We start from the raw sequence: 17,774 nt of genomic DNA, 5'->3' as shown, positions 1-17,774 counted from the left end.
ATCTTGTTTTTGTAATCTTTATTCTCCACCCTTGACAATGTGTTCAAATTCAGCCCTAATAAATTGAACACATTTCTGGGCACTTTTAAGAATGATTGGGTGCAACAGAATATTCAAACGTAGGTATGGGTTAAATCTAACCCAGACAAATAAAAGGAAACTTTCTATTTTCTGCTGAAGGACTGGGTGTCACAGTCTGTTCAAAGACTGCTCTATCTCCTTTGGGGTAGAAGTTCAAACCTAGCCCAGAAAGATTACATTAAGTCTCTACTATTTGATTAATGAACGAGTGTCATCATGTATTAGATCACTTTTTTATTCCCTTGGGACAAAAATTCTGATTCAATCAGACAGTGAAAGTCATCTCTTCCTAAAAAGACAAAAGTAGGAATACAATTATCCGGAAATGCTACTGCTTTTTTGTATCATTAATTAAAGAAGGACACAAGCAGCAATGGTTATCTGAAGGCTGTAGCATTTATTTGCTCTTCCAGTTAAACGCAGTATTGTACACAAATCTACCAGGAAGATAGAAGATGGGAAGCTAGATGATCCTTTCTTCAAAGGTCAGTAAAGCAGGATATTGTACAATTTACATGGGTCATGTAAACTGCTAACAGCAGCAGCACTGAAATGCACCACAGTCTGACAGTAAACTTTCAAGAACATAAAAGTGAACTGTAACCATGTAAAATAAAGTTTTGAGAAGAAAAATGTGAATCCTTAGTATCCAAAATGGGGCAATTGATAATCATGAACAAGGAAATGGTAGAACAACTGAATAGCAACTCCAGTTCTGTATTCACAAAAGATGACACAAATAATTTCCCAGGAAATTTATGAGAATGATACCCAGGAATGAGAGATATTAGATACAAGAAAACTTTTAGAAAAATCGGGCTTATTCTCCTTGGAGCAGAGAAGATTAAGAGGTGACCTTGTTGAGGTGTTCAAAATTATGAACAATTTTGACAGGGTAAAGAAGGATATTTTGTTTCCACTGGTTGGCATGCCAGTAACAAAGGGATCACAATTTTGAGATTGTCAGCAAGACAAGTAGGAGTGGGATGAGGAGAAACGTCTTTACTCAGAGAGTTGTTAGGATTTGGAATGTGAGTGGTGGAGGTAAATTTCATAGGAGTTTCAAAAGAGAGCTGGATATATATTTGAAAGTGATCATTTAGAGGGCTAGGGAAATAGGGCTGGAGAATGGAACTAGCTGGCTAGCTCTTTTGGGAGCCGGTACAGACATGATGGGTCGAATGGCCTCTTTCTGTTATATAAAATTCTGTGATTCTATAATTCTATGAATGCTAGGGATAAAAATATGTGGTGAGGAAGGCAAACTGATGGAAATTAGAAGCAGTTACAAAAAAGTCAGTATTAGAGAAATTAATGGGACTAGAAGCGGACAACTGCCCAGGGCTTGATAATCAACATCCTAAGATATTAAAGGAAATGGCCATAGAAATAGCAAATGCATTTGAAAGATTGTCATTTTTCAAAGTACAGTACATTTTGGGACATGACCAGCAAATTGGAGGATGGCAAATGTAACTCCACTATTTTTAAAAAAAAGGAGAAAACAGGAAATTACGGATCAGTTACTCTAATATTAATAGTAGGGAAAATGAAAATGAAACTTTTAGGGCAATGTAATTGGGTTGAATGGACCGGTAATTGAACACCACTATTCTGCAAGCCATGACAAATGTGTGATCACAGTTAATGTGATCAATTTGCCTAAGTGACCTGCCATTCAAGACAAAAGCAATTCACATCAGGCCTACTCATTAAAAGGAAAATAACTATTTATTGGAAACACACTTATTCTTTAACAAATGGCAGAGGAAAAGGATTACCAATCTATTACTATGCAACTTCAGACGTACCCCTACAAAACCGAAATACACACATACTCTTTCATGAATCAGACAGACAGATTGTTACAGAAATTATGGGTTGAAAAATACAGGCAGGGCACACAAAATGCTGAAGATCAGAAGTCCAGATCACATGGATGAGTTATGTTATTTCTCTTGGTAATTTTGATTTTACCAAAGAAGGCACAGTGTTTTCTGTAGAGTGATGGTTGTTCTTTGATTCAATCATTGATCAGGTGGACCTAGGTCTTGTATTTTAATTCTTTCTTTATGTTTCCTGCCTTTTTTTGTGTTTTCACCTACGCAGAGAGAAGGGAGACGGATGTGTTCCGTTTGCCAGCTCTGGATGTTTTGGCTGACTTACAGGTCTGCAGCCAGACGACTCCGAGGGCTGTCAACAGGTAGTTTTCCCTTAAACACTTCAGATACTGCCTTGGCTCAATGACATAACAGCCACAATGTCCACAATAGCATTCTACTGTATAGCTGTACCACACAATCCCACTTGATTTTCTAAATTGCAAATTGCACACTTTGCCCTTCAATTTTCACCTGCATCCACAACACTTTGTATTCTAATTTGTGAAGGGGATCTTGGGGAATTCCCAGCTGTTCTATCTGTACCCTGCCTTCCTTTCACTCTATCCTTCTTGAGTTCATGAGGGTGACAATGAAAGGTTTAATTTTAGGGATCAGCTCATAATTGTTTGTCACTTCTGTTGCCCCTCTAGCAGCTACAACTCTCTGGTCTTCAACATGGATTTTTATTACAAAAGGGGATGAGTTTTTACATTCTTCATAGTGAATGATCTCTGTGAGAGCATTGTACATGGTATTTATACTTAAAGCCTGTATCACCTTGTATGATACTAAAAGGGGTGCATGACCTCCTCTGGGTCAGAGAAGTTGGTGCCTGGTTAATCTCTTTCATGCATGCATACAATTAATTATTAAACCAACAGAGGACCATACAGTAGGATGCACACAGAGATGTTGAGAGTGAGCCCTTGTTCTTTTAAGAGTTTGACAGAAAATATGGCTATGTCAAAATTACTTTTCTTTACCATTTCAAAAGTGTAGGTTTGCCCAGGCTCTCTTCCTCAAATTTTGAAACTTTTTTTCTGTATGCTTCAGGAACTAACTCATTCATATCCAGAAGAGGCTTTCTGGCAGTGTCATAACCTATAACAACCTCTCCTGACAGTGATGCTTAAATTTCACGTGCTCTACCTGTCAGCCAGTCCAGTGATAGAGAGGGGGAGAATAACCCCACTTTCTCCATGCCAGGCTTGACAAAACTTTCTGTACAGCAGCCACATTTCAATTTTTCACTCATTCAAAGGGCCAGAGATCAAATTCAGAAAGATGAGGTTTGGCACAATAGGAAACAAATTTCAAAAAAGTATTCCAAAACAGTAGATTGAAAATTTCAATAAGTGTATAAATAAAACAATGACCATCAAAACATGCCAAGCAGCAGGGTTACCAATAAAACTATTTTTGCCACCATGGCTATGAAGCAGAGCTGGAGACAGTCAGACCAGACCAAAAGTCCCAATCTCTAGGGAAGGGGGTAAGGACAGGGATCAAGCTGAGGAATTGGGCTTAACTAATACTGACCTTGCAATCACTTCTGGTGGTGTACAATTTGAACTGGCCTCAGCAAAGTCCATACTAAAGTGGGTTGCAGGTGAATTGGGCTACCTCCTCTCCCAGCTTGTCTTGCAGAGAGGTGTTTGGGGAGAGGAAGAGAAGGGAAGGATGGGTGTTGTCTGGATCACTCAGTCTCATGATTCACACACACTCACTCGCATTATCTCTCACTCCCTCCTACAAACATACACACTTCTTTCCACAAACAAACACACATGAACCAACATACACAAAGACACACACACACATTCACTCAAACAGACTTGCTCACACACTCGATCTCCCAGACACATGCTGTCATTCAGACAGACACACATTTCCTCACACACACACACACACTTACTCACACTGACATTTTCTCATGCACACTCTCATTCTCTCTCTTTCTCACACACATACGTGCGCGCACACACACACACATGCGCACACACACAGTCTCTCTCTCCCTCCTTCACATGCACACACATCCTCTCCTCCCACATACACATTCCGCCCACATTCTTTCACTCTCTTCCACACACACTCTTTCTTTCCCTTGTTCCCTCCTTCACACCCTTTCATGTTCTCACTCACTCCCTCCCAAATGTTCCACCAGTTTAAGTCTTGATCTGCCATTAACTACAGTCCTTCCAGGGGTACGAAGGAGAGAATCTGGTCTTCACCCGAGTTGCTTGCCACCTGGCCCAAACTCAGCCACCACCTAATTCCTGGACCCGTCCACCAGGCATCCTGTCCCTTGTTACCTCGTCCCCACCACCACAGTCTGCCACCAAGCCTCAGTCTGAATGAAGTTAGAGACAGTTTTCTGCTCTTCCCACCAGTGAGTCTATCAGCAGAAAACAAGTTTTGACTGAATGAGAATATCCTTGCAGAATCTTCCACATGTTCTTGCCTGTATTTAGAGCACTGGTTGTGAGCTGGATGGGAGCCAATGGTGGGCCACAGCCTGGGCCTGTTAGAAAAACCTGCTTTAGTTTCCAAACATAACTGACTTTCTTTCATACTGGGTAAATTTCAACTGCATTCTCTTTATGGCCCTGATAGAATTGTCAAAAGCGGTGCGCTGAATTGGTTTAGCATGACCTCTTTGCTGTGTACCTTTTGGCTCTACTTATAAAGCTTGGTATCTTGTATGCTTTATTAACAATCTTATTAACTTGGCCTACCAGCTTCAAAGATTTGTATACTTGCACTCCAGAATTCTCTGTTTCTGCAACCTTTTTGATATGGTGCTATTTAGTTCATAGCTCCTTCCCTCAATCTCCCTACCAAAATGAACTACTTCACACTTCTCTGCATTAAATTGCATCTGCAATGTGTCTACCCATTTTACCAGACTGCCTTACATCCCTATGAGATCTGTTCCCATCCTCCATACTGTTTACCATTTTTCCAAGTTTTGTGTCATTTACAGATATTAAAATTATGCCCTGTGTATCCAAATCTATTAATATATATCGAAAACTGTAAAAGTCCCAATACTGACCTCTCAGAGACAACACTAAACATTTCTCTCCAATCTGAAAAGCAACTGTTCACAACTAGACACTGTTTTCAGTCAGCTTCACATTATTCAGTCATTGCCACCTTAATCCTATGAACATGTCAAAACTTATATGGTACTTTATTAAACAATTTTCAGAAATCCATATACAGGTATCAACGATATCAACGGCACTACCTTCACTATTTCATCAAAAAACTTGATCAAGTTAGTCGAACATGATTTGCCGTGTACAAATCCATGCTGGCTTTCATTTATTTGGCAATATCTTTCTAAGTGACAATTAATTTTGTTCTAGATCATGTCACCGCCAAGTTGTCTCATAAGTAGCATTAAGCTTACCAACCTGTTGTTGCCAGATTTGTCCTCTACTATTTTTGGAACAGGGGTGTTACATTTACAGCCCTCAAATTTTTGGGTACCACTCACTTTTCTCTGGTGGTTTGGAAGATTGTGGCCTCTGCAATTTCCACAGTTACTTTTATCAGCAACCTGGGATGCAACCCATCCAAACTAAGTGACATTCCCACTTTGAGTTTCACCAAGCTTTTAAGTAAGAAAGGAAATCTTACTTTTATGTAACAGTTTTTACAGCCACAAAATGTCTTAAAGGATTCACAGCCAGTGACATTCTTTTGAAACACAGCATTGTTGTAATACAGGAAATATAACAGTCAGTTTGCATACTACAAGCTGCAACAAACAGCAATGTGATAATGACCAGATAATCATTTTTGTGTGTTGGTTCAGGGATGAGTATTGTCCAGGACAAGAAGATAGCTTGCTGTTCTTCTTCTAAAGAGTACTATGGCATTTTTCACATGCACCTCAACAAGCAGATGGAGCCTTGGTTTAAGGCCTCATCTGAAATAGGGCACTTCTTCCAGTGTAGCATTCCCTCCGCACTCAGTGTCAGCCTTGATTTTTGTGCTGAAGCCCTGAAATGGAACTTGAACCTTTTGACTCTGAAATTAATGTGCAACTAGCACTCAAGTACCTCCTCCTCATCGATTTCAATGTAATTTCTACCTCCTTCCATATGCCTTTTCCGTGACTTCTTTCCTAAGGGTAGATGTGACATATTGATGTATGGTACTTCGACTATGCCCACTTTTTGGTTTTCCTTTTTGGTCCTTAAGTAGCTCCACCATTCCAGTGACTCCTGTTTTTACATGATTACGTTTATGGTTGTTCATTTATGATTCTTTTGAGTTCCATTTTATGTTACTGACTAACTGATTCTCATCCATCTTCTTTGACACTCTTATTGACTTCACTTTTCCTGTTATTCAGCTCACCACTCTGGTATCTGGTTTGAGTCCACTATGACTTCTTCAGAACTTCTTCATTCACTGTCTAACCTGTCAAGCTTTGATTCCAATTAGCCTGGGCCACACTCCTTGCCCCAGTAGCTGAAAATAGCTTTCCTCCAGTTGAGTTTTTCAAATGTAATCTTCCCCATCCTTGCCTCACAAACTCTCCAAATGCAGTACTGCTTCCTTTCTTGTTGAACTGGAAACATATTAATCAAGAACATTCTTTTGTATACATTCCAGGAATTCCTCTCCCTCTTTAGCCTTTAACTGTATTTATCTTAATCTTGACTAGGAAAATACAAGTTCCCCAATGTCACTATTCTTGTTCTTGCACTTTGCCACATTATCTCCTTCTCACTATTAATAGGCCTATATTTACACCCAACAACATTTAGTTAATGTTTCCAAAAGTCGAGAAAGGAAAGGGAACTGGTTAAGACTATTACACCTCAAAAGTACTTACAAAACTGAACAACAGGTGAAGCAAATAATTGAATGCTGCTGAGATAGTAGGAACTGCAGATGCTGGAGAATCCGAGACAACAAGGTGTAGAGCTGGATGAACACAGCAGGCCAAGCAGCATCATAGGAGCAAAAAGGCTGACGTTTCGGGCCTAGACCCTTCATCAGAAATGGGGGAGGGGAAGGGGGTTCTGAAATACATAGGGAGAGAGGGGGAGGCGGATAGAAGATGGATAGAGGAGAAGATAGGTGGAGAGGAGACAGACAGGTCGAAGAGGCGGGGATGCAGCCAGTAAAGGTGAATGTAGGTGGGGAGTTAGGGAGGGGATAGGTCAGTCCAGGGAGGACGGACAGGTCAAGGGGGCGGGATGAGGTTAGTAGGTAGGCGATGGGGGTGCAGCTTGAGGTGGGAGGAGGGGATTGGGGGGAGGAAGAACAGGGTAGGAAGGCGAGGACCAGGGGGGCTGGTTTTGGGATGCGGTGGGGGGAGGGGAGATTTTGAAGCTTGTGAAGTCCACATTGATACCATTGGGCTGCAGGGTTCCCAAGTGGAATATGAGTTGCTGTTCCTGCAACCTTTGGGTGGCATCGTTGTGGCACTGCAGGAGGCCCAGGATGGACATGTCATCTGAGGAATGGGAAGGGGAGGTGAAATGGTTCGCGACTGGGAGGTGCAGTTGTTTATTGCGAACCGAGCGTAGGTGTTCTGCAAAGCGGTCCCCGAGCCTCTGCTTGGTTTCCCCGATGTAGAGGAGGCCACAACGGGTACAGCGGATGCAGTATACCACATTGGCAGATGTGCAGGTGAACATCTGCTTGATGTGGAAAGTCTTCTTGGGGCCTGGGATGGGGGTGAGGGAGGAGGTATGGGGGCTGGTGTAGCACTTCCTGCGGTTGCAGGGAAAAGTGCCGGGTGTGGTGGGGCTGGAGGGGAGTGTGGAGTGGACAAGGGAGTCACGGAGAGAGTGGCCCCTCCAGAAAGCAGATAAGGGTGGGGAGGGAAAAATGTCTTTGGTGGTGGGGTCGGATTGCAGACGGCGGAAGTGTCGGAGGATGATGCGTTGGATCCGGAGGTTGGTGGGGTGGTACGTGAGGACGAGGGGGATTCTGTATTGGTTGTTATTGCGGGGGGGGGGTGGGAGGGATGAGTTGTGGGAAATGCGGGAGACACGGTCGAGGGTGTTCTCGATCACTGAGGGGGGGAAGTTGTGGTCCTTGAAAAACGAGGACATCTGAGATGCTCGGGAGTGGAATGCCTCATCCTGGGAGCAGATGCGGCGGAGGCGAAGGAATTGGGAATATGGGATGACATTTTTGCAGGAAGGTGGGTGGGAGGAGGAGTATTCTAGGTAGCTGTGGGAGTTGGTGGGCTTGAAATGGATATCGGTTTCCAGGTGGTTGCAAGAGATGGAAACAGAGAAGTCCAGGAAGGAGAGAGAGGTTATCAGAGATTATCCAGGTGAACTTAAGGTTGGGGTGGAAGGTTTTGGTGAAGCGAATGAAGCTCCTCGTGAGAGCACGAGGCGGCGCCGATACAGTCATCGATGTAACAGAGGAAGAGGTGGGGTTTAGGGCCAGTGTAGCTTCGGAAGAGGGATTGTTCCACGTATCCTACAAAGAGGCAGGCATAGCTTGGGCCCATGTGGGTACCCATGGCCACCCCCTTTGTCTGTAGGAAGTGGGAGGAATTGTTAACAGTGAGGACGAGTTCTGCTAAGTGGATGAGGGTGTCAGTGGAGGGGGACCGGTTGGGCCTGCAGAACAGGAAGAAGTAGAGGGCCTTTAGGCCATCTGCATGGGGAATGCAGGTGTATAGGGACTGGACGATGAGGTGTTGGGGACCAGGGAATCGGAAGTTTTGGAGGAGGTGGAGGGCGTAGGTGGTGTCACAGACGTAGGTGGGGAGTTGCTGGACCAAGGGGGAGAAAATTGAGTTGAGATAAGTAGAGATAAGTTCGGTGGGGCAGGAGCAGGCGGAGACAATGGGTCGACCAGGGCAGTCAGGTTTGTGGATTTTGGGAAGGAGATAGAAACGGGCGGTGCGGGGTTGGGGAACGATGAGGTTGGAGGCTGTGGGTGGGAGGTCACATGAAGTGATGAGGTTGTGGATGGTTTGGGAGATGATGTTTTGGTGGTCGGGGTGGGGTCATGATCAAGGGGGCGGTAGGAGGAGGTGTCGGAGAGTTGGCATCTGGCCTCGGCGATGTAGAGGTCAGTGCGCCATACTACAACTGTGCCTCCCTTGTCCGCGGGTTTTATGGTGAGGTTGGGATTGGAGCGGAGGGAGCGGAGGGCTGCACGTTCTGCGGGGGAGAGGTTTGAGTGGGTGACAGGGGTGGAGAGGTTGAGGCGATTGATGTCTCGACGGCAGTTGGAGATGAAGAGGTCGAGGGCGGGTAGGAGGCCTTGGGGTGGTGTCCAGGAGGAGGGGGTGGGTTGGAGGCGGGAGAAGGGGTCAGTAGAGGAAGGGTTAGTCTCATGGTTATAGAAGTAAGCGCGGAGGCGGAGGCGGCGGAAAAACTCCTCTCGTCCTCACATACCACCCCACCAACCTCCGGATCCAATGCATCATCCTCCGACACTTCCGCCATCTGCAATCCGACCCCACCACAAAAGACATTTTTCCCTCCCCACCCTTATCTGCTTTCCAGAGGGACCACTCTCTCCGTCACTCCCTCGTCCGATCCATACTCCCCTCCAGCCCCACCACACCCAGCACTTTTCCCTGCAACCGCAGTAAGTGCTACACCTGCCCCTACACCTCCACCCTCACCCCTATCCCAGGCCCCAAGAAGACCTTCCACATCAAACAGATGTTCACCTGCACATCTGCCAATGTGGTATACTGTATCCGCTGTTCCAGATGTGGCCTCCTCTACATCGGGGAAACCAAGCGGAGGATTGGGGACCGCTTTGCAGAACAGCTACGCTCGGTTCGCAATAAACAACTGCACCTCCCAGTCGCGAACCATTTCAACTCCCCCTCCCATTCCTTAGACGACATGTCCATCCTGGGCCTCCTGCAGTGCCACAACAATGCCACTCGAAGCTTGCAGGAACAGCACCTCATATTTCGCTTGGGAACCCTGCAGCCCAATGGTATCAATGTGGACTTCACAAGCTTCAAAATCTCCCCTCCCCCTACCGCATCCCGACACCAACCCAGCTTGTCCCTGCCTCCCTAACCTGTCCTTCCTCCCACCTATCCCCTCCTCCCACCTCAAGTCTCACCCCCATCTCCTACCTACTAGCCTCACCCTGCCCCCTTGACCTGTCCGTCATCCCTGGACTGACCTATCCCCTCCCTAACTCCCCACCTACATTCACCTTTACTGGCTCCATCCCCGCCTCTTTGACCTGTCTGTCTCCTCTCCACCTATCTTCTCCTTTATCCATCTTCTATCCACCTCCCCCTCTCTCCCTATTTATTTCAGAATCCCCTTCCCCTCGCCCATTTCTGAAGAAGGGTCTAGGCCCGAAACATCAGCTTTCCTGGTCCTCTGATACTGCTTGGCCTGTTGTGTTCATCCAGCTCTACACCTTGTTATCTCAAAGTTGGTACAGTACACACATTATGATGAACAGGCAAGAGATAATTGAGCATCCTGATCCGCATACCCATTTTTAGCCCCAGTGCTTGCAATTATAGATATTATCCAAGCAATCTGTTCAGATATGTTATTACACACCTCTGAGGTAGGAAAGACTTAAACTCAGCCCTCCCAGTTCATAGGTAGGGTCACTCCCACTGTGCCACATGAGTCCTTTTATAATTACATTGGCAGTGGGGATTAGATTTTCTATGGTATCCACATTATTAAATGCAGCTACATACTTTAATATAGGATTCAAATAATTATCCGGGATTAGATGGCATGTTAGACAGTCATTTCAGAACTTTCTATGGAACAACAATTTTTCATTGTTCCATATTGTAATAAATAACTACGTTTACTTTGAATGTGCACACTAAAATATTTTGTGAAAAATATATACATTGATTAGAATGACCTTTTTAGACATTGGCCTATACGAGTATTTTAGCATAAATTGTTTAGGAGGCCTTCTTTGTTGTGGTATCCAGCTTTCCAAAGGCATAAATCAATACAGCTGTCAACATATCCATCAATAATTCTCCAAAATATCTGTTGTTCTTAAATATTCTTCTTAACCTGCTGTGCAACACTTTTGTCTAATATATTAGACTTCCTAGGAAACAGACAGTTGAAAGTATAGTTGTTTCTGAACAAATGTGTAAAAATCATTAAAGCTGTGAGTTGTCACCTTTATTATGTCATAAACCTTATCAACGTTATATGTAATTTACAATGCAGTTATGATGAGAACATTTCCATCTGAACTCTGCCCTGATCAAGTGTTTAAGATGAACATGTGATTTGCATTTGCTAAGTCTTGTTTGTGTTGCGTGAGATCAACACAAAGCATATTCCCTTATTATTAATATGGTACAACTCTTGTTGACAAATGTATTTTACAGCTATGAGGATAAAAGTTTACAGAAAAACCACAATATGTAATATGTTTAAAGTAGACTGGATTAAGGTAACGCCCTCAACCGTGTCTCCCACATCTCCCGCAACTCATCCCTCACACCCCGTCCACGCAATAAGAACCAAAAAAGAATCCCCCTCATCCTCACATACCACCCCACCAACCTCTGGATCCAATGCATCATCCTCCGACATTTTCGCCATCTGCAATCCGACCCCACCACCAAAGACATCTTTCCCTCCCCACCCTTATCTGCTTTCCGGCGGGACCACTATCTCCGTGACTCCCTTGTCCGCTCCACACTCCCCTCCAGCCCCACCACACCTGGCACTTTTCCCTGCAACCGCAGGAAGTGCTACACCAGCCCCCATACCTCCTCCCTCACCCCCATCCCAGGCCCCAAGAAGACTTTCCACATCAAGCAGATGTTCACCTGCACATCTGCCAATGTGGTATACTGCATCCGCTGTACCCATTGTGGCCTCCTCTACATCGGGGAAACCAAGCAGAGGCTCGGGGACCGCTTTGCTGAACACCTACGCTCGGTTCGCAATAAACAACTGCACCTCCCAGTCGCGAACCATTTCAACTCCCCCTCCCATTCCTCAGATGACATGTCCATCCTGGGCCTCCTGCAGTGCCACAACGATGCCACCCAAAAGTTGCAGGAACAGCAACTCATATTCCGCTTGGGAACCCTGCAGCCCAATGGTATCAATGTGGATTTCACAAGCTTCAAAATCTCCCCTCCCCCTACCGCATCCCAAAACCAGTCCAGCTCGTCCCCGCCTCCCTAACCTGTTCTTCCTCCCACCTATCCCCTCCTCCCATCTCAAGCCGCACCCCCATCTCCTACCTACTAACCTCATCCCGCCCCCTTGACCTGTCCGTCCTCCCTGGACTGACCTATCCCCTCCCTAACTCCCCACCTACACTCACCTTTACTGGCTCCATCCCCGCCTCTTCGACCTGTTTGTTTCCTGTCCACCTATCCTCTCCTCTATCCATCTTCTATCCGCCTCCCACTCTCTCCCTATTTATTTCAGAATCACCATTCCCCCCCTGCTTCTCTGGTGAAGGGTCTAGGCCCGAAAAGTCAGCCTTTCTGCTCCTGTGATGCTGCTTGGCCTGCTGTGTTCATCCAGCTCTGCACCTTGTTGTCTTGGATTAAGGTACAAGACAGCCCAAGGTGGCAGCTATGTAACCCCTCAACTGCACTGTGCCTGGGCTTAGCACAGACACAGCAATTTTCAGCTATATTATGATAATCTGGTTCAACGAGGATGAATTGGCAGAATCAGTCCACCAGAGCTCCTAATAGATGATGCAAAAGCACTGCTAACATACACTGCACATCTAATGGTAGCCTAGATCAGTGGTAGCACACTCAGCTCAGAGTCCGAAGGACGTGCTTCCAAACCTAATTCCACAGAATGCAGTATATAGTCTACATTCAACTGTGGAGATATTGTACTGACCAAGTGCTGCATTATTTGATTTGCCTTATTTTAAATGTTAAGTCAAGACATTTGGATATAAAATATCCCACAGTACTACTCAAAGAAGAGTAGGTGTCTTCGCCAACATACAACTCTCAATTCACTTGCCAAATTAACAATATATAAATCATACATTATTAGTAAGGAGAATCATAGCAGAAGCAGAAAAATGTTCAGACAGGATGTTCTGTATGAAAAATTGATGATTAGATTTTGAATATAGCTACAATTTCAGACTACTCCGTATTTCATGCTCTACCTGTTCTTGTCGGCACTTCCATAAATGTATCTCTTAGCCTGGGTGATCCAAGGACCCATAATGATCCTTCTGCAGAGGAAAGCTATATAATATGCAACATAAGGAATCCTTGAAACCTTCATGTGACTATATTGCAGAATACCTCCAAATTATTCCAAGCACCTGGAGGGGGGAATTCGTGTGCCCTATTATAACCGTGTCCTGGAACCACACACCTGTTATATGGTATGACAACATAGAATCACGTCAGTCTCCCAGGATGTGTAAGAATTCCTTTTGTGGATCAAATATTGGCGACAGCTGGTTCCCTTAAAATAAAAATTACCAAGACCTTTGCTTGGGAGTAAGCATTGGCTTATAGAATGCAGTGCTGTGGTCACAAGCAGCTCTATGAACACATGGCTTCCATTATTATTCATTTTGGTACTGGCATTGTGAAATAAAATATCTAGGACCAAACAAGTACCGTCTAAACACCTTTCGGAGTTGTACTACCTAATAAGTATTACGCAGTCATCTCATATTTCTTTTAATTGACTAAGGAATTGAAATATGATTGCTTTGTCAAGCAAACAAAATATTAATTACTTGTTTTACATACTTATCCACAACTAATTGAAAGCTGACAGTTTTAAAGCATAAAAGTTAGGGGTAGTTCTAGCCTTGAGAAACATGCTGTGCTTGTCCTTTGGAGGAATTTGGCTTCAGGTCTGATGAAAATATATGACACTTCTCTATCACAACTTTCTTTATAAACTTAAGGCTCTGCAAGACCTGCTCCTCTGACAGAGACATGTGCAGCCTTGTCTGTAGATGCCAAGATACAAACAGTTATGCAAAGTGCCATCTCTTCTAAAAGGCATAGACAAACTCATGATCTGTTGGAAATAAAAGGCAACAGCCCAAAATAATTCCACAAAGGCTCCTGAAAAGCTGAATTATATTAGAAAAGGAACCAAAAACATAAAAACAACTGCAAAATGACCTTACAATTTACTAAACTCTTTAATCTTCAGCATACAGTTCAGCACCTAGAAATGCTAGGAACCAATTTATTATAGGCATGTAATAGAAACAGGGCCACGCCAGTGAAAAAGGGATAAGATAATATGCACAATACCACTTGTACCTCACTTTCATGCACTAGCCACAATCTGGTAGGTGCTTCCTGGACACATTATAATCAGTCCTCCAAAATCACAAGGGGCAATGAAGTTTGAGCAGATTTAATATAATAGGAGTCCACCACGTTTGTTTTCAGTGGCATCCAATTCACATCCAAAATATTAAGATCAATGTACATCGATTTTTTAAAAAATATGTATGATGTAATTTTTAAGCAGAAGTAACCATACAATAATATGCACTTGTGCAATTCTATAGTGCATTTCATATAATGGTACATCAGAAAAGTGTAAGGAGAAGATACAGCACAACAGCGAGTAATAATTTATTTCTGGCATGTTCCTTGGAAGGTGTGGGTGAACTGATTTTATGACGAACTATTTTATGATTGGAATCTGTCCTAAAAACTGATGTGTACACCAAGAATTATTCATTGCAGACTTCTCTGTAGAACTTCTCAATCTTCCTCTTACTTAATGAGCTATGCCATCTTGCTGAATCAAATAGACCAGAAAAAACAAATCTAGAAGGCCAAGCATCTTGTCCCAGAAAAAAATAGTTGCTGTTAGCAAGACAATCTGACAGGAGAAGTGACAATTAAATAAAGAAAATACTAACTGGCACTAATTAGTTACATTAACTTTCATCTATAAAGTTGCCATTTGATATTCCTTTAGGATAATTTCCACAGTTGTCAAAGAACTGCATTTCAAACTGATGGTCATCTATTGTTAAAATTTCGCACTTGACTAGGACCAGAAGTTGATGAACAGCTTTGGAATGAAAAAGATTTGAGATTTTCGCATTACATCTTACATGTTATTAGTTATGAAACTCCAAGTATCTGCATTGTTTGAAACTTAAGTGAATTTTATAACCCAGGACTATTTTGAAAGTGGTGAGAAACATTGGTGGAAGATTTTTTAAAAAACTTATTCAAAACCTACCCACTTGGACAGATTTAAAATCAGGCCCATTATAATAAAGAGCCACCTGGGAAATGTTACCTTCACTCAATGTTTGCACAAGTAAATGTATATTATCAGGTCCTGCACTATGTGGTGAATGATTTAAACTACTAATTGCCCAGATGGCATTTTTATTGCCCAAGTGGCAACAACACTAAGAAACTGGTATTTGCACTGCTTTCAAGATGTAAGGAAATCTCCTAGGTTAAACAGTATCACAGGAAAACCAAGAGAAATGTTGCTCTTAATACTTAAGTGAGAGCTCAGAGCTAGTATCAGAACAACTCCCATAATAAATGTCAAAGGAAATCCATAAATATTTTGGTCCGATACAACTGAAGTTCAATATGATATATTGTTTCACATTTATTGAAAGTCTGCTTTTTTTGCAGTAAATTTAATTTCTACATCAAACAGCTAAGTCAAAACGCTGTCTGGATTGTCAGAATAAGTCTACTATTAAGTAACCATAATTGCTACTTAACCAATTAAAACAAGTGCCAATCACATACAGAGTCAATGTTTTAAACCAAATGCTATGCACATTTCAGTTGAAGAAAATGTATATTGCAATCGCCAGAAGTGTTAGAGCCTTTCCAACAAGTCCACCTAATAACAAAAAATTGATCTCTATCTGCTTGTTTCTGTGAAGTTAACAGAGGGAGGATGAAGCTTACCCTTTTTATAATTTTTTTAACTTGCTGGTACTAGTAGTTAGTTGCAGTCGAGATAGTGCTAGCATGAGATGGAGGTAGGAGATAATGCTAACACCAACAAACGAAAAACGAAGCAACCTCTCAACATACTTAATGCCACTTTCATACTTTTACATGCAGTTTGTTCATGTCAAAATTATGGTCTGCCTTTGTTCTGCCACCATTCCCTTTACAGTCCGTTCAGTACTTTATATTTTATAATCAACCGCTTCAATGATGTCATTCCACACCTCTGGAAAAGGTGGAACATGAACCCTGGCCTCCTAGCTCAGTGATAGGGATACTAACACTACACCACAAGAGCCCTTCCATTGGGTACTTTAATTAGTTGGGTTTTATTATAGGCAGGTGTTTGGAAGAAAATCCGTGAAAATATAGGTACAGTATCTCAAATCCAGCAATCTACCAGGCAGAACTGTCCAAAAACTGGACATGTCTTTCTCAGGCACAATGTGGCAATGAAGAGGCCATTCTCAGACTGACTTCAGAGGTCAGAAGTGCTATTTCTGAGTGTGGCTAATTTCAGTCTGCAGGATGATGATCTGGATTACAAGATGACAAGTAATTTTATATTGTTTGATGTTTTCTTCTTGCTAGTGTGCTTATAGTGCTGGCTGTGATTGGCATCATCGAGATCCAAATGTGGTAGAAACGAAGCTTGAAAAACTTAGGTTCAGAGAACGAGGCAGTATTTAGGAGTCAAAGACTCACAGTCAGCAATAGCACAGGTTTATTTTCCTCATATTGGAGGGGCCTCACTTCCTGGAATTATCGCCACTGTGGCTCTTCAATCTTATTTCCAATGGTCTAGAGAGCAAAATAATCTTGTCTCACTTATCAGAACTAGCTTCTTGCCAACTCTGAGCTTATGAGACTGACTTGCACTGAGTACTAGAGGAAAAAAATAACATGCTTTAAAGGGCTTCTAGCAAAATGAAATGATGGTGATAGTTTTATAACAATAGTTTATAAACAAAGCTGCCTGTTCCACTGGCAGGAGCATTCCAATTGCAACATTCCTGACCACTTTCAGGGAAGAGAATCAGAAATTAGCCATTTCTCTTAGGGTCTGTGAAGTCTGTATGAAGAAGATGCTTGAGAATCCAAAATCCGCTAAGGTCTTGGTCATAATGGCACTGGATTTTGGACACTATAGCGGCAGTAAGAATTGTGGACAGTTGAGGTACAGATCATCTGCTCCTTCTTCTGGGCAATCCTACAATATTGAGAACGACTTCTTCCAATTCAGTCTGATGAGTTCTGAGACGGTGATCAGCCTGATCTGTGATCCGCACACTCTGTCACAACGTGGTGTTCGAAGGTATAGATAGATGGGCTGCTTGGAGATCTGATGTCTTGACTTTGCCTCTGTACAATTCCTGACAAAGCTTCTCTTAGTGACTGCCCAGATAAGCCTTCTTCATTTTGGTTAGTCACAAACCAAGGATGTCTATGAGTCGCAGGGATGCTTTGAAGAATCCCTAAAGCACATGCACTGATCTTAAGAGAGTCTGCTGTCGTGACCAAGTTGCAGGTAAAGCAGATCAGCTATATCTAAAGATCAACAATGATCTAACTGAAGTTCAGAGGCTGCAGAACTATCCCTATTCCTGTATTTATGGTTTAAAGAGAAGGGACTAGATCTCAATCATGATGATCATGATGGCTAAGTATGGATTTGGATTACTTTTGTATCACATAATTAACATGACTATTAAGCAACAGTCTGATCAAGGTAACAAGGTGTAGAGCTGGATGAACACAGCAGGCCAAGCAGCATCAGAGGAGCAGGAAGGCTGACGTTTCGGGCCTAGACCCTTCTTCAGAAATGGAAGGGTCAGCCTTCCTGCTCCTCTGATGCTGCTTGGCCTGCTGTG

The 17,774-nt window shown here is 43.1% G+C and overlaps 2 protein-coding genes across 3 annotated transcripts in view; one reads left to right on the top strand and one right to left on the bottom strand.

Annotated features, from left to right (window-relative positions):
* LOC109917714 (F-box/LRR-repeat protein 14) overlaps positions 1-17,774 on the top strand; it is a 70,199-nt gene that overhangs the window by 25,297 nt on the left and 27,128 nt on the right. The window lies entirely within an intron of this gene.
* The window catches only part of LOC109917715 (wingless-type MMTV integration site family, member 5b), a 120,858-nt gene that overhangs the window by 79,406 nt on the left and 23,678 nt on the right, over positions 1-17,774 (bottom strand). The window lies entirely within an intron of this gene.

The sequence above is a fragment of the Rhincodon typus genome, chromosome 18 (assembly GCF_021869965.1).
Source record: "Rhincodon typus isolate 14 chromosome 18, sRhiTyp1.1, whole genome shotgun sequence".
NCBI lineage: Eukaryota > Metazoa > Chordata > Chondrichthyes > Orectolobiformes > Rhincodontidae > Rhincodon > Rhincodon typus.
The sequence above is the reverse complement of the archived record's forward strand: the minus strand, read 5'-3'. Positions and strand labels throughout refer to the sequence as shown.